We start from the raw sequence: 24,902 nt of genomic DNA on the forward strand, positions 1-24,902 counted from the left end.
AACAAAAAAATGCCACTGCAGGGATTCCCCTTGGCATGTGAAACAAAATACTAACCAAACCTGGACCTAAAAAGAAGAGCTCAACTAGGAATTGTCTGTTATGTTTGATTTGTAGGTAGGTTCTCACTGTTCACTTGGGAGAGACAATCATATTCTCCTTGTCATTGTAGGTTTATGCCCTTAATTAGAAATTCCTTTATGTGTAGCTCAGGAGGAATGGAAATTTTATGTGTATATTCAAGCCACCATTTTTACCTGGTAGTTTATATCATAATATAATGACTGTTTAATTCCTTATGTCTTTTATTTATCTCAAGTATCACATAATTAATTAATGAAAAGTTTGAGAAAGTACATCAAAGGCATGAAGTTTAGAGAATAGACATCATTCTGCCTCTCTGTACATAGATATCTTTAAAATTTCATCTAAGTTAAGAGAAGGCAGAATTATAGAGCTTGAAACCATAAAATCCAGCCCTTTCCCCCTTATTTTCAAGAAGGGCAAACTATCCAGGGAGTTGATGTGATTTGTTCCTAAATGTTAGTAACAGACCTAGAATTATCTGTAAAATCTCCTGATGATGGGTCAAAGTTCTTTTGCTAAGCATCCAGAGAACTCAGTCTAGTGGGGTTTTATTTTGTTTTTTTTTTTATAGTAGACTAAACTATTTCCCCCAATATTCAGTTTTTCTGTTTACTGTTTCTCCTGCTGGTAACATTCAAATCATTCCAATTTCTTACAGCTTCCACCAATTACATCATAATCAAGAGGATCTAAATTTACACACATTGCTTAAAACAATCAATCAACCAGATATTTTTATGTAAAGAAAAAAAAATCTGTTCTTAAGCAAGGGACAAAATGGGAAAATCTTAATCAGTTTCTCATGGTTGGTTTATCCAAACTAACTCAGGCCTTCTCTTTCACGCAATCACTTAACTAATAACATACATCTCTCAGATACAGTTTGCCAAGAAAGACCTGAGTATTTCACCTGGTTTGGGGTATTGGTGTTAAGTCACACGCTTTCACTGTTCCTATAGATGTCTTCAATTTTGTACTCAGACTTTCATTCTCATGGGTGATATTTTACAACATCTCCTCTGCTTTTCCACATCACCTTGGGAACACACCATCTTAGGGATTCAGGAAGCATACACCCAAAAATGGATTCAATTGTGAAAGTTCATTCCATTTAAGCAATGTTGCTTCCCTGTCTTTTCTCCTTTGCAAACTAATGTGCACAATAGCTTATAAGGTAAGGACACATCCATTTTAACACTTCAAGAACTGAGGACTCATCAGGTTTTTCAAATCAAAGAAAATAATCAGTTTTCATGTCCCAAAGTTTTAAAGTTCTGCCAGTTAACTCTATGAGAATGCCTCATACACATTCTAAGAAACTGAGCTACTGGGAAAGTATTTCTGAATAAACGAATCTTCCAGATCATTTTCTCTTATTATCCTTTTTTTCCACAGAAAGTTTGAAAAATCCACTTACTCACATTCACTTCAAGAATTTAAGCAGAATTTGTACATGCTTAAGTAAAAAGGAAATAGGACAAGCATTTTAAAACTTAGCCCAGCAACACTGTCCGCCAACACACACCATTCTCTATTGATTGTGTTAATGGATCTTAAATATTAGGCAATTTGAAGTTAAATATAACGCGAGAATCTGAAACCGGAATGCAAAATGATTCACAGATCCTTGATTTGTGATTTTAAATATAAGCATGAGAGAATATTTGGTGGGGTTTTATTTTTACCTGTGCCTGGTCCAGAGCGGTCCTGCGGCAGTGAAGACAGGAGGGTAAATGGTTGGAGAGCAGCTGCCTGCCATTAAATTTATCTGCTTCTCAAAATCATTAGGAACAGCTGAGAGTGCTTCAAAACAGCCTTGTGCTTTCTCTTAGTTCAAAGTCTCTCAGGTTCAGCCAATCTCCCCAATCTCCATCTTTCTCCTGGGAATGGAGAACAATATTCCTTTCATGAGAGCTTTATGTACATTTTGAAGAAAAACAAAAACCAGGGGACAAACAGATGTGTACCTACACAGACTTGCTCCTGCCTGTGTTTTTACTCTTCTAGACCTCCATATTCCTGTAAAGGGTTAAACCAGAAATTTTCTATATCCTAGGCTCTTTATATATGCTGTCTCATTTAACCTTTGCAAACACTACAACATGGAGACCATTGTTATCCCTATTTTATCCATGAAAAAAAATCGATACTTTGAGAAATTAAGTAACTCTTCCCAAGGTCACTCAGTCAGCAGATGGTGAGCTAGAGTCAAATCCTGACAGCTTAACTCCTGAGTCCTCACACTTATCCCATGCTTGACAGAGAAAGAATCACCTCATAGCAATTGCTAGAACCGCTTCCCCCAGTGTCAATGGCCTACTTTTCATTAAACTACAAAGGTGTTCACTATGTTACTGCTGCGCACCATGTCGAGACTAATTTGGATCCTCTATGAAAAAATTATCTTGTGAAAAGTAACTTTAGTCTATAAATCATAAAGATATGAGTATTTTTCTTTATTTTGAGTAATTTTCTTTTTAAATCAACTTGATTGAGGTATAGTTTTTATGCAACAATATGTACCATGTTCTGTGTATTGGCTGGTGATTTTTGACAAATGTTATGTACCCGTGTACACTCACCCGGACAAGCTGTACAATATTTCCATCATCTCAAGAAATTCCCCTGTACTCTTTTGCAGTCAATCCCCCTGTAACCCCCAGTCAGCCTCCGGAAACCACTGATCTGCTTTTTACCATTATAGATTAGTTTTGACGGAAGCTGTTATTTCAGATAAATGGAATCACACAGTATGTACTCTTTTGTGTCTATTAGTCTGGGCATGTTTTTGAGATCCATCCTTTTTTTTTTTTTTTGTATGTATTTATCAGTAGTTAATTCCTTTCTATTGATGAATAGTATTCCATTGAATGAAGATATACAAAAATTTTCCATCCATTTACCTGCTGATAAACATCTGGATGTTTATATTTGGGCCATCATGAATAAAGTTGGTAGGGACATTCATGTGTAAGACTTGGACTGGGATTTCCTGGATCACATGATAAATGTATGAGTGTTCCAGTTGCTCCACATCCTTACCAACACTTGGTATTATATCTTTATAATTTTAGCCATTCTACTGGGTGAGTAGTGATATCTTGTTTAAATTTACATTTTCCTGATGACTAATAATAATAATAGCACTGAGCATCTTTTCTTGTTCTTATTGGCCAAACACATACCTGTTCTTTTTTTTCGTTTCTTCTTTTTAAAGTATTCTGCAAAGGTAGCAAACACCAGTAATATTTTCTTTACAAATTAAAGAAAACCGAAGGAATGTTACCCCTATATTTTGTATCTCTCTCTGAGGTTGCAAATGATTTTTCCAGTTGTGATCTGCTTTACGAGACACAGGGCTTTTCTTCTAGGTTTGGGCAGCTGTTCATGTGAAATTGTTAGAGAAAACCTATGTAAACTTTTGCCAAGAAGGAAACATAATCTATAACCAATGTTCTAACCAATGCTTCTTTTAACTATCGATTTTTATGTTACAAAAGCATGTTCTTACAGTAAGAGCAACAACATCCACTACAAAGGATACTAGGATGAGAACCAAGAAAACCCAGAGCCTTTGTCTCACTTCTGTCACTCACTAACTTTGCAACTCTGGACAAATTATTCACTCTCCATGTACAAAACTGGAATTGTAATACGTGTTTCTCCCTCCTAAGAATAACAGGAAGATAAATGTCTGCAACAGTGCCTTGGGTTGCAACATAAACATGAGGCATTAATATTTTAGGAAAGGAAGGCTAGAAATAAATACCATATTGTCCTAACATTTTTATTATTTTAATTAGTCCAAATGTTATGGTCTCTGTGGGACTTTTACTTGGCTCTGTGCAAGAGATAGGCAAAAAAGAAAAAAGCCATGTGAAAACAGAGAAATAAGAAGAGGAAACAAATGAGACAACTTCGATTAACGTATTATGCTAAAAATTACTGTGAGAAATGAAAGGGCGATTCTAAGTCAGTTAGCTACAAGACATGAAATCCCCTTCCTGAGCTATTTCAAGCCAAAGCCCTATGAGAAAGGATGAAGCTAAACAAAGAACACATGTCATTAGAAAAATGAAGTAACAGAAAGCTCAAGTAGCTAAATGATCTCCATGATTACAAATAAAAAAGGCATATTAGTTAGTAAGAGGAACCCATTGTCAAGAAAGAGTATATAAATCCCCCCAAGGGTCAGGATGCTCTCCCCTTATTCTTTTTCAGCGTTAAAGGCTAAGCATCAGTTTCTGGCTAAGCATAAGTTTCTGGTCCTTGATCTGAATCTGAAATCCCGTGGGGCCTGGTCCTGCAGATACTTAGCCTGAAGCTTAGCCACAGACTCTCAACAGCAGCTTCACCTTCTATCACTGAGGAAGCCCACCTCCAAAGGCACCAACATCAATCTTCAGCTTTCATACCTAGTTGGTGAAAACACACTTAGCACATTTTAGGGTTATCAACAGTAGCTATTGTTTATTTTCATATTTAAAAATATTAGAAGATTCAGTACCTTTAGTCTGAAAGAGGTAAATGCTAAAATGATACAAAAGTTAATGAGTGGTATGGGTAAAAAATGACTTTGTCCTTAACTTGATAGGATAAGAGAGGCTCTGTTGAAACTGGAGCAAGGGGCACTTAGGACAAACAGAAGGAAGTTCTACTTTGAACAGTGGGATTCGTAGGCAGAAGATATACCGCATATCACACAAACAGAATTTTCTGACTGTTTGTCTAAATTATCAGTTTCTTGAGGGCTCAGTCTTAATCACTGTTGTTTCCCTAGCAACGTGGCACAGTGCCAGACACGTGGAAGGTGCTTAATAAATCTTAAATAGCCCTTACTAAGCCCACTTCTCTCTTGAAGAGTCTGTAGTCTGTGACCCAGATACTAAGATTTCTTCTAGCATTGGAAGATTGCGCAATTACTTTCAAGTTCCAAGGGTAGCTGGAGGAAAGGAGAGGAACAAATAAGCGGCACCTACTTCAGTGACTTCTGCTGTATTTCTTTTCTATTTCCATAACAATAATACTTCATCTCTCACTCGTTTTTTTTTTTTTTTTTTTTTTTTTTTCGGTACGCGGGCCTCTCATTGTTGTGGCCTCTGCCGTTGCGGAGCACAGGCTCCGGACACGCAGGCTCAGCGGCCATGGCTCACGGGCCCAGCCGCTCCGCGGCATGCGGGATCTTCCCGGACCGGGACACGAACCCGTGTCCCCAGCATCGGCAGGCGGACTCTCAACCACTGCGCCCCCAGGGAAGCCCTCTCCCTCACTCTTTATGATATAGAGAATCTAGTAAATAGCAGTCCTTAGAGGAGGCAATGTACAATTTTGAATGGGCATCTCAGACATTATTTTCTTAATTTCTGAAGACAATGAAAGTTGGTCTTTAGCTTATGTTATTTAACCAACAATGCTAACTATAAACACCACTCTTACCCAAAATAATTACCTAAAAGAATTTTCATATTAGAGATATTATTCATGATTCCAACCCAAGGGTACAACATAGCAAAGACTTAAATAATTTGGGGAAAACCTGAGACAGTTTAAAATAACAAAAAAAACAGACCTACATGTTCAGAAAATAGCTCAAATATATATTATGTATACACACACAGAAATACATATGTATATTTACGGACACGTATATAGACAAATAAATTCATAATTTAAATTGAGATGAGAATGCCATAGACAGGTAAATAAAACCAACTCTAGTAGTAGCAATAGCTGATAGAACCTAAGCCAGTGGTTCTGAAAGAGTGGTCACTGGACCAGTAGCAGCACCATTACCTGAGACCCTGTTACAAATGCAGATTCTCAGACCCCACCCCACACCTACTGATTCAGATATTTGTGGGCTGGAGCCCAACCATCTGTGCTTTAACAAGCCCTCCAATTATCAAACCAACACATTGTACACCTGAAATGTACACAATGTTATGTTTCAGTTATATCTCAATTAAACAAAAAAAAAGTGAGTCCTCCAAGTGATTCTGATGCACCACAGTTTGAGAACAACTGCCCAAATCTATACGTATTACTATGTTTATTTAACCAATGAGGGAACGTGGACTCCTACATAACCCAGCTAATGGAGCCTGGGACAACAGCCTTGTGACTCTGAATGCTGTGTGCAGTGTTAGAAGAAAAAACTCAGTTTAAGAACCCGAAAATCTCTGATTCCCAAAACGGATGCTTTTTTAGCTGAGGTAGAAAAAAATTGGTTAAAACTTCTTAGGCTTCAGGGACTTCATCTGTGACACAGGGGTAATACTAATAATGTACTAACCTCAAAGAGGTTTTGGTGAGAAATAAATTAGATAATGTATGTAACCCTAATTTTAGGCAGTAAATAGTCATGACATTTGCTCATCATTATTTTCTATAGCCTTTTGATCTATGAGGAAATGTATTCTCTGTTGCTATTCCACATTTCTAGCTACAGGATATACTTGAACTTTTAAACATGATCTACTTCTAATTTTGGTTTCATGATATGTTTTTCCTCCAAGTTATAAAATTATATGAGCTACCACTCTACTCAAGACAGAAATTACTATGACCCACATTTTTGTATAGAGAAAAGAGATAGCACTGTGGAAATTTTCTAGAAAAGAATCAAGTGATTTCAATTTTACAAAAAAAAAAACTTCTCTAAGATTAGATTGATGCATATCTTATGCTTTTTAGGTCACAGAAGTAGATTTCACTTGTAAATTACCGTTCTACCTTTATTTTATAAAACTGGCATTTTTGATGTATTACTTATTGCATCCCAAGGGTTCTTTATATAATAATCTCATAAACTATGTATGTGTTCACTTTTTTAAAATAATTTTAGTTTTGTTATATGGTATTATAATGCCATTATAAGTAACTCTGAAATTACAAACATATATATTGATAAAAAAAGGAAACAATTTAAAAACTTATATTCCTACTAATCAGCAATAGGTGCTTTTAACGTTTTTGTTTTCATCTTTCCAGAATTTTTTACATGCACACAATGCACTCATACATATTTTAACAAACAGGAGCATTTGATTTGAACACTTGTAAGTATATTGTGAAAATATTTCCAGGTAATCATTTCTACTTCATCAGTTCAAATGACTCCATTGTATTTCACTGTATGGAAGGATTGGATGGATGAATAAGGTATTAACCAATCACTTATCATTAGACATTCAGATTTTTCTGGTTATTTCATTTTTATAAACAATAATTCAGTGAACACTGCATACTGATGTAATTATCCTCTCAGAATATATTTTTAGAAGCAGAGTCCCTGGATTAAGGAGAAGCACATTTTTAAGGCTTTTGATCCATATCCCAAATGGCCCTTATAGAAAGATTACACTAACTTTTACCCTCACCAGTAGCATATGAGTGCCAGTTTTCCAACATCCTCCCCTTTGAAAAAAAATTTTTATTCTAATGTATCAAAAGTATGTCAAAATAGTGCTTCCCTGGTGGTGCAGTGGTTAAGAGTCCACCTGCCAATGCAGGGGACACGGGTTCGAGCCCTGGCCCAGGAAGATCCCACATGCCATGGAGCAACTAGGCCCGTGCGCCACAACTACTGAGCCTGTGCTCTAGAGCCCGCGAGCCACAACTACTGACCCACGTGCCACAGTTACTGAAGGCTGCGTGCCTAGAGCCCATGCTCTGCAACAAGAGAAGCCACCATAGTGAGAAGCCCGCACACTGCAAAGAAGAGCAGCCCTCACTCGCCGCAACTAGCAGAAAGCCCTCATGCAGCAACAAAGACCCAATGCAGCCAAAGATAAAATAAAATAAAAAGTCAAAATAATGTTTCATTGTTATTTTAATTTGCACTTATTTGATTGTTAGTGAAATTGATCAACTTTTCATATGAGTAGCAAACACTGTGCAGCCCTCCCATATCTCTCTGTATCCACTTCTACAGCCTCTGGTTGCTTATTCCACTGCTAAGAGTGTTTCTTCGGTTACCTAGCAGTGGAAAGCTGGGCCAGGCAAGTGGGAAGTGTCAGAGAATTAATACTCCCAGGAGCAGCCTCAACCAAGTTGAGGGATAAATACCTCAGTTGCACCCCTTAGGTGGGATAACTCTGGAGAATGTTCCACACTCTCTCCCAGAGTTCCCCAACAGGACTGAGCCCCAGTTGCCCAAAGAGGAAATGGCTTGATAACTCATCCTTTATTGGCTTCCTTCCCTTCCCTGTCTCACTTCTCCACTTCCTATCAGTGTTTTCTAGGATCATCTCTTGAATTAACTACTTGAATCCATATCTTGGGGTCTTCTTCTGGGCTGGGAACCCAACCTAGACAATGTGAGTCTTTTCTCCTCTGATTTAGTCAATGATCTGATCATTCATGCATTTTCCCCATTTTGATATTGGAGTCAGAATTATCTACTTTAAATATTAAGAAGGAAGGGATATTTACAAAAGGCAACCGTGGTTTGAGAGATCACCAACCAGGAGCTTAATAAAGAATTACAGTTACCACCAAATTGTCTTAATAAACACGTTAAGATTTAAAGTATTGCAAGTTATTAAAAATAACTATTATATTCAAAGTAATTATCCTCTCTTTATATGGAGCTAAAGATTTTCTTAGTGATATAAGTGAACTAAAATGAAGGTAAAAGGAAAAAACTAGCAAACTATGGTAAGGAGAATATTTTAGCCAAGGTGTACTAAATGTATTGATTGAGTGCTATAAGCAAAACTACATTCAACAATGTAAGTATGCTCAAAATATATTGGCATCATTTTTAGGGAGAGACTAGGATTCAGTGAGAAGTCTGCTGAGTTTTAGAACGGAGAAACATTTTGGGTCAAATGACATTTTGTAGTATCTAAAATCAATATGTTGTTAATTAAAATACCAATCTCCCAAGAAGACTCTGACAGTAAACAATGTTAAACTAAACTGGATCAGAGCCCAGAAAGTCAGCCAGACTAGGAGTGCATACAAGTAGGCCAAAAAAAAAAAAAAAAAAAAAAAACCCCACAAAAACCCAAACCAAATAAAAAGCAAACTAATCATTTCGAATGGGGAGGAAAGGGCTGGGAGGGGGTACAGAAAACAAAAGAAAATGGCCAGTTTTTCATCCTGCTCTGGGGACAGGAATCAGACAAAATCTCTCCAGCAGAATCTACGTAGAGGCCATCCTTCCAGCTGCACAATTTAAGCATTTGCTAAGGTAAAACAAGGACAGTCTAGACAACCTAACTTGCCTTGTATGGACAACGAAAGTTTTTAAAGAGGACACATGGAATACAAATCCACAACAGTCAAATGTAAATGCCTCTTCAGAACTGTGACTGCCCCAGTATTTCATGCTACCCCCAGCAGAGTTCAATTTTAAAAATGTGTGACTCAGTCATTTTAATGTGTTTTATCGGGACAGATTGTAACGTTTTTCTGAATCTACAAGATACATTAAGGCTATGCATCTACATAATAGCAAAGACCCAGAAGAAATATAGAAAATTCTGTTCAGATTGAAGTCAGTGCAAACAAGCTCAAATCTGAACGCTTGGAATATATCAAAAGATAAATGCTCAGGAATTCCCTGGCGGTCCAGGAGTTAGGACTCAGCACTTTCACTGCTGTGGGCCCAGGTTTGATCCCTGGTCAGGGAACTGAGATTCTGTCAGCTGCACAGCACAGCCAAAAAAAAAAAAAAAAAAAAGATACACGCTCAACAATCCATCAGCTCTGTACCAGTCAGATTCAAAGAGCTGAGGAGATTCCCCTGAACATTTTATCTTAAACTAAAGAATTATCTACTTAAATATGTTTATTAGGTGCTCATCCAACCATTATCACAAAATAAAGACAACTTATTACATTGCCAGCCTCAATATGTACTTAATTCTCTAAGGCAGTCAGCAGCCATCAACTAAGTAAGGATAGGGGTGGCCTTGGGCAAACTCTGTTTCAGCACAACGCAACTTCGGATTAGTCAGAACAGACTTGTTTTTTCTGTGATTACAAACCACCCCCAAATCTCAGTGGATGAACCCATCACAAGTTTATTTCAACACACTCTCCATGTGAATCAAAGACTCTACTCCACCTAGCCACTGAAGGGCTTGAGGAGATGAAGACTCCACCAGCTTATAGCTGCACCATCTGAAACACGTGGCCAGAAAGAAGTGGTGGAAGGAGAGGGAGACACTGGAGAATCCCACATATGTTACTTCTGCTCATATTTCATTAGCCAGAGTTAATCCCATGGCTCCGTCCAACCACAAGGAACTTGAGAAATGCTATGTCAGTTGTGCCTGGAAGGGAAAGAGAACTGGATATTGGAGTAATTTCTACCCCACCCCTCAACGATCTGGAACTTAGGGTGATTACCTTGTGCAATATAAGGATAGAAACAGACATTGAAAGGCAAAGCTAAGGACATGTAACAAAAAGCATGAGTCATGGCTCAGAGGTCTTAAGCCAAGTTCAAGCGTCAGCGAGGAAGGAGATTCAGAGCTCTAAGCAAAGGAGGGAGCAAACATCAAAATCCTGAGAATGTATTCCAGTGGCAAAAGCCAAACTGTCATAAATCTATTTTAGTTGATTTTGTTTTGACACAAAGTAACATTTTTCTCAGGGCATCTTAAATATGTCACTTGATATCTGACATCACCCCATCTACATTTCTCAAAGTATGGTCCTTGCATCATCAGGAACAGATAAATCTGAGGAGCTTCACAGAAATACAGATTCCTAGGACCTACCCAAAACCTTACATATTAAAATTCCTGAAGATTTTAGGTCCAGCAATCTGCTTTTAAACAAGTATCCACTAGGTAATTCGAATGCATTCTAAACTTTGGGAATCTCTGTTTTAGACTTCTGCCAGGATCCAGAGCAGGTCTGAGATCTGGGTTGGGTTTGAGCCCTGGGAGAAAGTCTCCACTTGTCGTAGTTTCTCTAGTTACTCCAGTAGGGTGGAGTCTGCCCTAGTACCAGAAAGCTTCTGGTAAGGTCAAGACTGTGCCTTTAGGCTACACGGAAACTTTCCTGGGTGAGGAAAATTCAGGAGCGTGGAAAATAAGTTGATTCTGAGTTGCTGCTGAATTTGGTTTGAGAAAGACTGGTTCAACGCAGAGGAGTTTCAAGGAGGAAAGAATTTGTAGGTAGGTTTGCCAACGGATTGACAATGGTGAGGATGGTGAGGAACCCAGAGATTCTGTTGTTGAGGTTTTGGAATGTCAGGTGGAACACTGAGGAATGTCAGATGAGGGCCTTGGGATTTCCAAGCACATGCTACACGTGCTGTTCCTTAATCAGGCTGTGCTGGGCAGGCAGGGGAGAGGAGGTGAATCCTGAACCCTCTTTGCTGAGAATGTGGGAGTGGGTGCAAAATGCTGTCATAGTTATTAGAAACTGTGAGATAATAGGAAAAAAATATATGTATATATTGGTCTCTGCTCCTGGTTACTGACACAGGAACCTAAAACCCTTGTAATTTCCTAAGTCATAAAAGCACTAGGAGTATCTTTTGTTCAAATATTTGGTCTGTGACCCTGGTTCCTGACACAAAGTTCCTACAGCCCTTGAGATTTCCTAGTTGACAACCTTGTCTTTTGTTCTAAGAAGGCGACTCTTGGTAGGCTCCTGGATAGGGACCAGTCACCCGACAGACCAAGCCATGATTAGAAGCTTTGAATTTTTGACCCAACCCCTGTTCACAAGAAAGGGGAGAGGGGCTGGAAATGGAGTTAATGATCTATCATGCCTACACAGTGAAGCCTCCATAAAAATCCCCAAAGTACAGGGTTTGGATAGCTTATAGGTTGGTGAACGCGGGGAGGTGTCGGGAGAGTGGTATGCCTGGAGAGAGCATGGAAGCTCCAAGACCCTTCCCATACACCTTGCCCTATACATTTCTTACTTCTGGGTGTCATCTGTATCCTTAATCAAACCCTTTTATAATAAACTGGTAAACAAACTGTTTTCCTGAATTCTGTGAGCCACTGCAGCAAATCTGTTGAACCAAAGGAGGAGGTCGTGGGAATCTCCAACTTACAGCCAATTGGTCAGAAGCACAAGTGACAACCAAAACAAATTGGCATCTGCAGTGTGCAGGCGGGGTGGAGGGGTGGGAGGTGAGGGCAGTTAAGGACTGAGCCCTCAACCAGTAGGATCTGACTCTATCAACGGGTAGATGGTGTTAGAATTGGATTAAATCGTGGGACACGCAGCTGATTTGGTGTAGAATTGTTTGGTGGGGGGGAAAACCCCCACACAACTGGTGTCAGAAGTGGTGTGAACATGGTTAGTAGCGTAAGAGTAAAGGAGAAGCACATAAGGACTGGGTTTTGCCTAACACAGAAACTTACCCTAAAATAAAGAGAAAAATACACACTGGGTAATTATAAAATAGAGCTACTTACACGCATTATGGGAGGGATGAGTGCAAGCAAAATGAACACACCAGAAAGCTTTGAAACTTCCACAACCTAAAATTAATGGTAAATCATGGGTTAAAATTCCCTGCTCTGAAATTTTGAGAGGAAATTCTAGTATCGAAACAAAATGGAACTATGGATCTTGGAATGAAAAATAAGGATATGAAAATAAAGAAAGGTGATGTAGAATGTGTATGGAGGGAGCATCTCCAAAATGCTATGCGTCTTATAACGAATTTGTTTTACTGTCTCAGAAGAAATCGTTTTGCTTAAATGGAGGTATTTCTTACCTGCAGAATGGACAAGCTCTCTGCCAGCTCTTCAAACCTATGATCAGGGAGTGAGCTGTCTCCGGAAGTATAACATCATGGCCTACATGGTACGGGGCCTAGGGTCTAGGAGTGGGTAAGAAGTTCAGACCATGACGTAACAAGCAGAAACAAGGACTTCCCTGGTGGTGCAGTGGTTAAGACTCCACCCTTCCACTGCAGGGTGCACGGGTTCAATCCCTGGTCAGAGAACTAGGATCCTGCATGCCCCGCAGTGTGGCCAAAAAAAAGAAGAAGAAGCAGAGACGAGATACTGGGCACAGTGGCTTTTGGTAAATAAAATGAAAGAATGGTGTACCAAATGCCAACAAACAATGATATTCCTCAAGGTAGTCAATATCAGAAGCTATTAATATGCACCCCTCCCAAGTCTCAGTTGCTTAACAATAAAAATTTATATTTTTTCCGGTTTGATTGAGGTATAATTGACAAATAAAATTGTAAGATATTTAAAGTGTACTTCATGGTGATTTGATATGCATACACATTGTGAAAGGATTCCCACAGTCTGGTTAAAAATTTTCTTTCTTTCTTACATCCCTGCCCAATACAGATTGGGCAGCTCTCCTTAGGCTCTCCTCCAGACAGAGACTCAGGAATGTAGGGTACATCTATATTACAGCTCTGCTATTTCTTAGTGCTTCCATGGACTCCTCTGTTAAATCATCACTCAACCATTAAGTAAACAGAGAGAGCAAGGAGGGTCAACCAGGATGTTTTAAAGATAAATCTGGAAGTACTGTATATTACTTCCTTTCACATTCCATTGGCCAGAACCTAGTCAAGTAACACCAACCGAACTGCAAGCAAAACTGGGACGTGAGTCTTATTTATCCGGGAAGGAGAAAGGAGGTCGGTGAGTATCTAGCCAATTTCTGCCACTCACTGACTACTAATCCATAATCTGCCTCTATCTTAATTAAAATCATACAGCTTCCTAAACTTTTTAAAGCATGTTTTACAGGGTAGCTCCTAAGATATTTTATTTAAAACTGCAGGGGGACTCCCCCGGTGGTCCAGTGGGTAAGACTCCACGCTCAGAATGCAGGGGGCCTGGGTTCTGTCCCTGGTTGGGGAGCTAGATGCCACATGCTGCAATTAAAAGCTGGCTCAGCCTAAATAAATAAACATTTTATAAAATTTTTAAAAATAAAACTGCAGTAAATATTTGAATGTCTTTATTGGAATAGCTAAGATTCTCAATAAAATTTTAGAAATGCAGGGCTCTCTGGTAGTGTGTGAATTAAAAAATAAGTATTCAAAGTTCAGGTTGGCTAAGTTTAGCCATTTGGCCCTGGAGTTTGGAGGATAGCTAAGCCCTCATTCTTATGATATGACTTGGTGTGAGTCAATTTTTGAAAAAGGTATATGATAGAGAAAAATATGAAGAATGTTTGGGCTTTAAATTACAAATCTTATTTATGAACGTCTAACACTACATTTATAATCCCAGATCCATTCTAATACTGTATCTCCCTGCACATTTATAGCAGACCCAGTAGAAAATTTGTTAACAGCTGGTTTTGAACATTTCTGAAGTATCTCCTCCACATACATATATATCATCACTGTGCTTTTTCTTCACATTCTTATTTTTCACCCCAAGATTCGTCTGCATTTTGTTTAGCTATCAGCATTTCCTCTAAATATTCTAGAGCAAGAAATTTTGACCTATGATTCACCATTAATTTTTTTTTTTTTGATTCACCATTAATTTTTGTGAGTTGTGAACATTTCAAAACTTTCTGGTAAATCCATTTTGCTTTCAACTCTCTCCCTCCCTCTTTCTCCTCCCTCCTGTAGACTACGTAATAACTATTTTATAATTACCCAGCATGTACTTTTTTCTTTATTTAAAAAGATTTGCAATAGTTATGACAGCATTTTAAAGATTATACTAAGGGAGGCTATCTAAATATGAAACAGATAAATAAGTATATCTTGGGCAAAATAACTTACAGATATGAGAAAGAAAATTAGAGGATGTATATGTTTGTGGTTGAGAAAGCATGTCTGTCCAAATGTATGGGAGAGGATTGGTATGGAGAAAGGATGACTGCACAGAAGGGTATTTTCTAGTTTTTACATAAGCAACTGAGAATTCTGGAGTGACACTCAACCTCCTTGGCTGACAAGTTATCCCTGACTAGATGCCTGGAGTTGGAAACAATTGATGCCAGGTGGGTACAAGAGAAAGTTGATTTCATTTACTTTACCACCTCATTTATTTGGGGCATGAGGCAAGAGAGACAAAAAAACATATGTAACAGCCTCAAATGATCATTGTTTTTCATTTCTTTGCAAAGCTGTCTGTGGATATTGTCATTGAAAACATCAAAATCTAAGTAAGACCAGGCTTTACACACAAAAAATTAATGTAAACCATAGATTAGAACCATCACAGAATGCATTCATATTGCCATATTTCAAATAACAAGCAGAAAGAACAACTACAAAAAGAAAAAAGAATGGTTATGGAGGACCCCAACCATAAGGTCTTATATATATACAACAGTTTCTTACTAGAGTTATCTATTTTATATATATTAGTGGATATATGTCAATCCCAATCTCCCAATTCAGCCCACCACCACCACCACCCCAACCCCACTTTCCCTGCTTGGTGTCCGTACGTTTGTTCTCTACGTCTGTGTCTCTATGTCTGCCTTGCAAACTGGTTCATCTGTACCATTTTTCTAGATTCCACATATATGCATTAATATACGATATTTGTTTTTCTCTTTCTGACTTACTTCACTCTGTATGACAGACTCTAGGTCCATCCACGTCTCTACAAATGACCCAATTTTGTTCCTTTTCATGGCTGAGTAATATTCCATTGTATATATGTAGCACATCTTCTTTATCCATTCACCTGTCGATGGGCATTTAGGTTGCTTCCATGACCTGCCTATTGTAAACAGCGCTGCAATGAACATGGGGGTGCATGTGTCTTCTTGAATTATGTTTTTCTCTGGGTATATGCCCAGTAGTGGGATTGCTGGGTCATATGGTAATTCTATTTTTAGTTTTTTAAGGAACCTCCATACTGTTCTCCATAGTGACTGTATCAATTTACATTCCCACCAAGAGTGCAAGAGGATTCCCTTTTCTCCACACCCTCTCCAGCATTTGTTGTTTGTAGATTTTTCTGATGATGCCCGTTCTAACTGGTGTGAGGTGATACCTCATTGTAGTTTGATTTGCATTTCTCTAATAATTAGTGATGTTGAGCATCTTTTCATGTGCCTCTTGGCCATCTGTATGTCTATTTTGGCGAAATGTCTATTTAGGTCTTCTGCCCATTTTTTGATTGGGTTGTTTGTTTTTGTAATATTGAGCTGTGTGAGCTGTTTATATATTTTGGAGATTAATCCTTTATCCATTGATTTGTTTACAAATATTTTCTCCTATTCTGAGGGTTGTCTTTTCACCTTGTTTAAAATTTCCTTTGCTGTGCAAGAGCTTTTAGGTTTCATTAGATCCCATTTGTTTATTTTTGTTTTTATTTCCATTACTTTAGGAGTTAGGTCCAAAAAGATCTTGCTGTGATTTATGTCAAAGAGTGTTCTTCCTATGTTTTCCTCTAAGAGTTTTATAGTGTCTGGTCTTACATTTAGGTCTTTAATCCGTTTGGAGTTTATTTTTGTGTATGGTGTTAGGGAGTGTTCTAATTTCATTCTTTTACATGTAGCTTTCCAGTTTTCCCAGCACTTATTGAAGAGATTGCATTTTCTCCATTGTATATCATTGCCTCCTTTGTCATAGATCAGTTGATCATAGGTGTGTGGGTTTATTTCTAGGCTTTCTATCCTGTTCCACTGATCTATATTTCTATTTTTGTGCCAGTACTATATTGTCTTGATTACTGTAGCTTTGTAGTATAGTCTGAAGTCAGGAACTCTGATTCCTCCAGCTCCATTTTTTTCCCTCAAGACTGCTTTGGCTATCTGGGGTCTTTTGTGTCTCCATACAAATTTTAAGATTTTTTGTTCTGGTTCTGTAAAATATGCCATTGGTAATTTGATATGGAGTGCATTGAATCTGTAGATTGCTTTGGGTAGTATAGTCATTTTCACAATATTGATTCTTCCAATCCAAGAACATGGTATATCTATCCATCTGTTTGTGTCATCTTTGATTTCTTTCATCAGTGTCTTATAGTTTTCTGAGTACAGATCCTTTACCTCCTTAGGTGGTCTATTCCTGGGTATTTTATTCTTTTTGTTGCAGTGGTGAATGGGATTGTTTCGTTAATTTCTCTTTCTGATTTTTTGTTGTTGGTATATAGGAATGCCAAAGATTTCTGTGCATTAATTTTGTATCCTGCTACTTTACCACATTCATTGATTAGCTCTAGTAGTTTTCTGGTGGCATCTTTAGGATTATCTATGTATAGTATCATGCCATCAGCAAACAGTGACAGTTTTACTTGTTTTCCAAATTGTATTCCTTTTATTCCTTTTTCTTCTCTGATTGCCGTTGCTAGGACTTCCAGAATTATGTTGAATAAGAGTGGTGAGAGTGGACATCCTTGCCTTGTTCCTGATCTTAGAGGAAATGCTTTCAGTTTTTCACCATTAAGAATGATGTTTGGGCTTCCCTGGTGGCGCAGTGGTTGAGAGTCCGCCTGCCAATGCAGGGGACACGGGTTCGTGCCCCAGTCCGGGAAGATCCCACATGCCGCGGAGCGGCTGGGCCCGTGAGCCATGGCCGCTGAGCCTGTGTGTCCGGAGCCTGTGCTCTGCAACGGGAGAGGCCACAACAGTGAGAGGCCCGTGTACCGCAAAAAAAAAAAAAAAAAAAGAATGATGTTTGCTGTGGGTTTGTCATATATGGCCTTTATTATGTTGAGGTAGGTTCCCTCTATGCCCACCTTCTGGAGAGTTTTTATCATAAATGGGTGTTGAATTTTGTCAAAAGCTTTTTCTGTATCGATTGAGATGATCATATGTTTTTTATTCTTCAATTTGTTAATATGGTGTATCACATTGGTTGATTTGTGTATATTGAAGAATCCTTGCATCCCCAGGATAGACTCACTTGATCATGGTGTATGATCCTTTTAATGTGCTGTTGGATTCTGTTTGCTAGTATTTTGTTGAGGGCTTTTACATCTATATTCAACAGTGATATTGGTCTGTAATTTTCTTTTTTTGTAGTATCTTTGTCTGGTTTTGGTATCAGGGTGATGGTGGCCTCGTAGAATGAGTTTGGGAGTGTTCCTTCCTCTGCAATTTTTTGGAAGAGTTTGAGAAGGGTGGATGTTAGCTCTTCTCTATATGTTTGATAGAATTCACCTGTGAAGCCATCTGGTCCTGGACTTTTGTTTGTTGGAAGATTTTAAATCACAGTTTCAATTTCATTACTTGTGATTGGTCTGTTCATATTTTCTGTTTCTTCCTGGTTCAGTCTTGGAAGGTTATACCTTTCTAAAAATTTTTCTATTTCTTCCAGGTTGTCCATTTTATTGGCATAGAGTTGCTTGTAGTAGTGTCTTAGGATGTCTTGTACTTCTGCGGTGTCCATTGCAACTTCTCCTTTTTCATTTCTAATTTTATTGATTTGAGTCCTCTCCCTCTTCTTCTTGATGAGTTTGGCTAAAGGTTTATCAATTTTATCTTCTCAAAGAACCATCTTTTAGTCTTATTGATCTTTGCTATTGTTTTCTTTGTTTCTATTTCATTTATTTCTTCTCTGATCTTTATGATTTCTTTCCTTCTACTAACTTTGGGTTTTGTTTGTTCTTCTTTCTCTAGTTCCTTTAGGTGTAAGATTAGATTATTTGAGATTTTTCTCGTTTCTTGAGCTAGGATTGTATTGCTATAAACTTCCCTCATAGAACTGCTTTTGCTGCATCCCATAGATTTTTGGTCATCGTGTTTTCATTGTCATTTGTTTCTAGGTATTTTTTGATTTCTTGTTTGATTTCTTCAGTGATCTCTTGGTTATTAGGTAGTATATTATTTAGCCTCCATATGTTTGTATTTTTTACAGATTTTTTCCTGTAATTGATATCTAGTCTCATAGCATTGTGGTTGAAAAAGATATTTCACACTATTTCAATTTTCTTAAATTTACCGAGGCTTGATTTGTGACCCAAGATATGATCTATTCTGGAGAATGTTCCATGAGCACTTGAGAAGAAAGTGTATTCTGCTCTTTTGAGATGGAATGTCCTATAAATATCAATTAAGTCCATCTTGTTTAATGTATCATTTAAAGCTTGTGTTTCCTTATTTATTTTCATTTTGGATGATCTGTCCATTGGTGAAAGTGGGATGTTAAAGTCCCTTACTATGATTGTGTTACTGTCGATTTCCCCTTTTATGGCTGTTAGCATTTGCCTTATGTATTGAGGTGCTCCTATGTTGGGTGTATAAATATTTACAATTGTTATATCTTCTTCTTGGATTGATCCCTTGATCATTATGTAGTGTCCTTCTCTGTCTCTTGTAACATTCTTTATTTTAAAGTCTATTTTATCTGATATGAGTATTGCTACTACAGCTTTGTTTTGATTTCCATTTGCGTGGAATATCTTTTTCCATCCCATCACTTTCAGGCTGTATGTGTCCCTAGGTCTGAAGTGGTTCTCTTGTAGGCAGCATATATATGGGTCTTGTTTTTGTATCCATTCAATGAGCCTGTGTCTTTTGGTTGGAGCATTTAATCCATTCAGGTTTAAGGTAATTATCGATATGTGTCTTCCTATGACCATTTTCTTAATCGTTATGGGTTTGTTTTTGTAGGTCCTTTTCTTCTCTTGTGTTTCCCACTTAGAGAAGTTCCTTTAGCATTTGTAGAGCTGGTTTGGTGGTGCTGAATTCTCTTAGCTTTTGCTTGTCTGTAAAGCTTTTGATTTCTCCATTGAATCTGAATGAGATCCTTGCTGGCTAGAGTAATCTTGGCTGTAGGTTCTTCCCTTTCATCACTTTAAATATATCATGCCACTCCCTTCTGGCTTGTAGAGTTTCTGTTGAGAAATCAGCTGTTAACCTTATGGGAGTTCCCTTGTATGTTATTTATTGTTTTTCCCTTGTTGCTTTTGATAATTTTTCTTTGTCTTTAATTGTTGTCAATTTGATTACTATGTGTCTAGGCGTGTCTCTCCTTGGGTTTATCCTGCCTGGGATTCTCTGCACTTCCTGGACTTGGGTGGCTATTTCCTTTTCCATGTTAGGAAAGTTTTCGACTATAATCTCTTCATATATTTTCTCAGGTCCTTTCTCTCTCTCTTGTCCTTCTGGGACTCCTATAATGCAAACGTTGTTGCATTTAATGTTGTCCCAGAGGTCTCTTAGGCTGTCTTCATTTCTTTTCAAGGCTGTCTTCATTTCTCTTCATTCTTTTTTCTTTATTCTGTTCTGTGGCAGTGATTTCCACCATTCTGTCTTCCAGGTCACTTATCTGTTCTTCTGCCTCAGTTATTCTGCTATTGATTCCTTCTAGTGTAGTTTTCATTTCACTTATTGTATTGTTCATCTGTGTTTCTTTTTGTTTGTTCTTTAATTCTTCTAGGTCTTTGTTAAACATTTCTTGCATCTTCTCAATCTTTGCCTCCATTCTCTTTCCAAAGTCCTGGATCATCTTCACTATCACTATTCTGAATTCTTTTTCTGGAAGGTTGCCTATCTCCACTTCATTTACTTGTTTTTCTGGGGTTTTATCTTGTTCCTTCATCTGATACATAGTCCTCTACCTTTCCATTTTGTCTATCTTTCTGTGAATGTGGTTTTTGTTCCACAGGCTGCAGGATTGTAGTTGCTTCTTCTGTCTGACCTCTGGTGGATGAGGCTATCTAAGTGGCTTGTGCAAGCTTCCTGATGGGAGGGACTGGTGGTGGGTAGAGGTGGGTGTTGCTCTGGTGGGCAGAGCTCAGTAAAACTTTAATCCACTTGTCTGTTGATGGGTGGAGCTGAGTTCCCTCCCTGTTGGTTGTTTGGCCTGAGGCGATGCAGCACTCAAGCCTACAGGCTCTTTGGTGGGGTTAACGGTGGACTCTGGAAGGGCTCACACCAAGGAGTACTTCCCAGAACTGCTGCCAGTGTCCTTGTCCCCGTGGTGAGCCACAGCCGCCCACTGCCTCTGCAGGAGACCCTCCAACACTAGTAGGTAGGTCTGGTTCAATCTCCCATGGTATCACTGCTCCTTCCCTCTGGGTCCTCTTGTGCACACTACTTTGTGTGTGCCCTCCAAGAGTGGAGTCTCTGTTTCCGCCAGTCCTATGGAAGTCTTGCAATCAAATCGCGCTAGCCTTCAAAGTCTGATCCTCTGGGAATTCCTCCTCCTGTTGCTGGACCCCCAGGTTGGGAAGCCTGACATGGGGCTCAGAACCTTCACTCCAGTGGGTGGACTTCTGTGGTATAATTTTTCTCCAATTTGTGAGACTCCCATCCAGCGGTTATGGGATTTGATTTTATTGTGATTGTGCCCCTCCTACTGTCTCACTGCAGCTTTTCCTTTGTCTTTGGATGTGGGGTATCTTTTTTGGTGAGTTCCAGTGTCTTCCTGTTGATGATTGTTCAGCAGTTAGCTGTGATTCCGGTGCTCTGGCAAGAGGGAGTGAGCACATGTCCTTCTATTCCGCCATCTTGAACCAATCTCTGTCTGCTGCATGTTTTTCCTCCTCAAAGTCCATTCCTGTAGGGGGCTGTGCAGAGGACTTCCACCTAACACGTCGGATTAGAGTTCCCAGGGCAGAACCACTGCATGGACACCTCAGCTCATCACACCAGACACTGTGATTCAAGATGATGACGGCAGTCCATAACGTCTTATAGTAAACTGAAAAATAGGCCTACCATCTGTAGTTAATAATATTGTTAATTATGAAGCTTTGGTCACTAACAATATTTCATATAAAGCATCTTTTTTTCCCTCCGTAATGGTTTTTCATTTTACATTTTCATCTAACCTATTGTATTAATAGTAATTTAAAAGCAGATTTTTCCCCTAAAATCGGCTCACTTTATGCACCATCTTTATGCAGTAATGGAGCCCTCCTAGGCTGGAAGTGCTGCCAACAAGTCATAATGTGGACCTTGACCTCTGGCCATTTTTGGAGGGTGACCAAATCAAGACAGAAAAATCTAATATTGCCAAAGACCAGATAGGAATTTCTTGGCAAAGTCAGATGAGAAAACAGAGTTCATGAACTCCAAGGGCTGACATTTTTAACCAATGTCTTTAGTCCTTGTTTTGGGAACCTCTTTTGAATTAAAAAAAATGTAGAAAATTCTGGAATTTTGCTTCATTTTTCCATGACCAATGTAATGGAATTGTGGAAAGAGCTCTGTACTAGAGTTAGAGTCTTAAGACTCTTTACAAAAAAAAAAAATCAACTTTATATAATGGAACATTTCAATGAATCCTTTGACCCATCACTGAGTTTCAAGAATCTTAAACTCATAACCTATCTTATTTCAACTACATCCCACTGAATTCCTTCCTTCCATATAATTTTGAAGCAAATCCCAGACATAATACCATTTCATCCATAAATACTTCAGTATGTATCTCTAAAAGATGTCTTTAAAAAAAATGATAACCACAATACCATTATCATGCCTAAAACATTTGATAATAATTATTTAATACTATCAAATATACAGTGTTCAACATGACAACTGCCTCATAAATATAATAATTTTTAATAGTTTGAATCAAGATCTAAATAGATTTCACTCATTATGATCCCCTATATGTTTCTTAGGTCTTTTAAATGTTTTTCTAGGCTTTCCTTCTATCTCTCTCTTTTTTTTTTCTCTTTGGTTTATAATTCATTTGTTGAAGAAATCAGGTCATTTGTCCTGTAGACACAGATTGGATTTTGCTGATTGTAACCCTATGGTATTGTTTAACATGTTCTTCAATTCTGTTTATAAATTGGTAGTTGAATCTAACAGGTCCTCCCATGACTAATGGAAACTTAGCAGAGCCCTCCTGCTAAGTTTCTAAGATAGTTCCAAGCTTTTAATCTGGTACAACTGATAGAGTGGTAGGAAATCGATGAAATTCACTAAGGGGATAAGAGGATAAGGAGTCATGTGATGGAATAGAAACTGTAGGGATGGGATGAAGAATTTCGTTTTTGTATGTTGAGTTTGTGATGCCTTTGGGATAGCCAGATAGAAATGTTTGGCAGACACCTGGAAATATGGTCTAAAGCTCAGAAAAACCTTGCCTGTCTGGACAGGTAAATTTAAGATTCACCAGCATATAACACTAAAGTCCTGCAGGTGGGATGAGGTCCTGAAAGAGGGTAGAATAAGAAGAGAAAGGGCACTAAGATGACTCTGTCACCATGTTTAAAGGTTCTGCAAAGGAAGAGGAATCTACAAGGGATACTGAGAAGGAACAGAGAAGTATGAAATAGCATGGAAGCCAAAGGAGGAGAGAGCTTCTGAATACACAGAGACGTCCAGGAAAATAACAACTGAAAAGTAGCCAGTGGGATTTTCAACTAGGTAGTCACTAGGGATTTCATCAAAGGCGTTTCATTGGATTGGTGAGGGTAGGAGCTATCTTTCAGTGGATGCAGAGTGAATGAGAGGTGGGAAAATAGAGACAAACAAAATTACTCTTTTCAAAAAGTTTGGTAGGGTCTGGCAGCATGAAAACTCATTATTATAAATGTGTCTCATATGTAACATAAAATCAACCAACCAATAAATATTAACTGTGAGCTTATTGTGTGTATGCCATTTTGCCAAAGTACTACTAGTGTAAAAAAGATATTCATGACATACTTCATGCTATAAAGCCTACAACTGCCAAGGAGAAAGTATGCAAATTTATAAATGCATGTTTAAAAAGAAAGCTCTTCAGAAACCCTAAGAAATCAGATTAAATAAGGCATTTAAAAAACATGTTGGGCTTTACTGTCCCTTTAAAATTGTGCAAAGAATCCACTTGCATGATTCTAAAAAACAAGAAAAATATATGTTGTTAAAAAAAGAAATATAAAATAAATCTGATGCATGAAACAAAAACAATTCTGTGAGTCAATATAGATTTCTTTTGAATAACAATACAGCACAAGATTCTTGTATCTATTCATTAAAAGGTCAGGTTCAGTTCCTCTGAATAAAGAAAAGATAATCACATTATCTCACCTGCCACAGGCAGGCTAATGCATGTATATGGATTCAGTACAGTGTCTGTGAAGTATTATAATAAGCAAATTCCTTATTAGCAGTTCAACAAAGTCAGCAGTGGCTGTCATCATTACGACTTTCAACGAGGAGGCCACCTCCTCATTCCTTTTTCCCCTTCCACTGACCTTCAATGAAGACTTTTCACATTTAACAAAAGTACCCTCATAGCTCTAGAAGTGATTTTTCACCATCCTGCTTTTGATCAGCTTTCTAATCAGAGTTTACTTCAGATTCAAGTGGAGAATAAAACTGACCATTGGAGGGCTTCCCTGGGCTTCCTTGGTGGCGCAGTGGTTGAGAGTCCGCCTGCCGATGCAGCGGACACGGGTTCGTGCCCCGGTCCGGGAAGATCCCACATGCCGCAGAGCGGCTGGGCCCGTGAGCCATGGCCGCTGAGCCTGCGCATCCGGAGCCTGTGCTCCGCAACGGGAGAGGCCACAGCAGTGAGAGGCCCGCGTACCGCAAAATAAATAAATAAATAAATAAAATAAAACTGACCATTGGCTTACAGGAGTGCTCACTCTTGTTGGCATCCTGAGCTGTGGAAGAAGCCTTCTTTTGCTGCCTCTCATGGGAGCACTTTGAAATCCAGGAACCATGTCTCGATACAGGTAAATAAGAATGAAATGATGGGCAGCACAGAGCCAAAAACAAAAAAAAAAAACCGCATCAACATAAGAGGAGTCAGAATTGGATGGCATCACCTCCTTCTCTAAGGAGGGAATGTTTCAATTTACATTTAATTCTATTATCTACAGTAAGGTTACAAATAAGAGGTCAAGGATGACAAAGAAGCAGAAAGACTTACGCAACACTGGTTACACCTGTCTTTTCCTTTCCTTCCTAAGACTCAGTCCTGGCCTTGAATTGCATAGGGTGGATATAATGGATACTGTCCCATGCTTGAGCGCTGTGGCTC

General features: G+C 38.5%; 1 long non-coding RNA gene across 1 annotated transcript in view; it reads left to right on the plus strand.

The window, feature by feature from the left end:
- Nucleotides 1-13,594: 13,594 nt before the first annotated feature.
- Nucleotides 13,595-24,902, plus strand: part of LOC137208547 (uncharacterized) — a 33,659-nt gene continuing 22,351 nt past the window's right edge. Inside the window, exon 1 of the long non-coding RNA XR_010935656.1 lies at nucleotides 13,595-13,680. This is a non-coding gene — a long non-coding RNA (uncharacterized lncRNA). The remainder of the gene's footprint in view (nucleotides 13,681-24,902) is intronic.

Source organism: Pseudorca crassidens, chromosome 16 (genome assembly GCF_039906515.1).
Source record: "Pseudorca crassidens isolate mPseCra1 chromosome 16, mPseCra1.hap1, whole genome shotgun sequence".
Lineage (NCBI taxonomy): Eukaryota > Metazoa > Chordata > Mammalia > Artiodactyla > Delphinidae > Pseudorca > Pseudorca crassidens.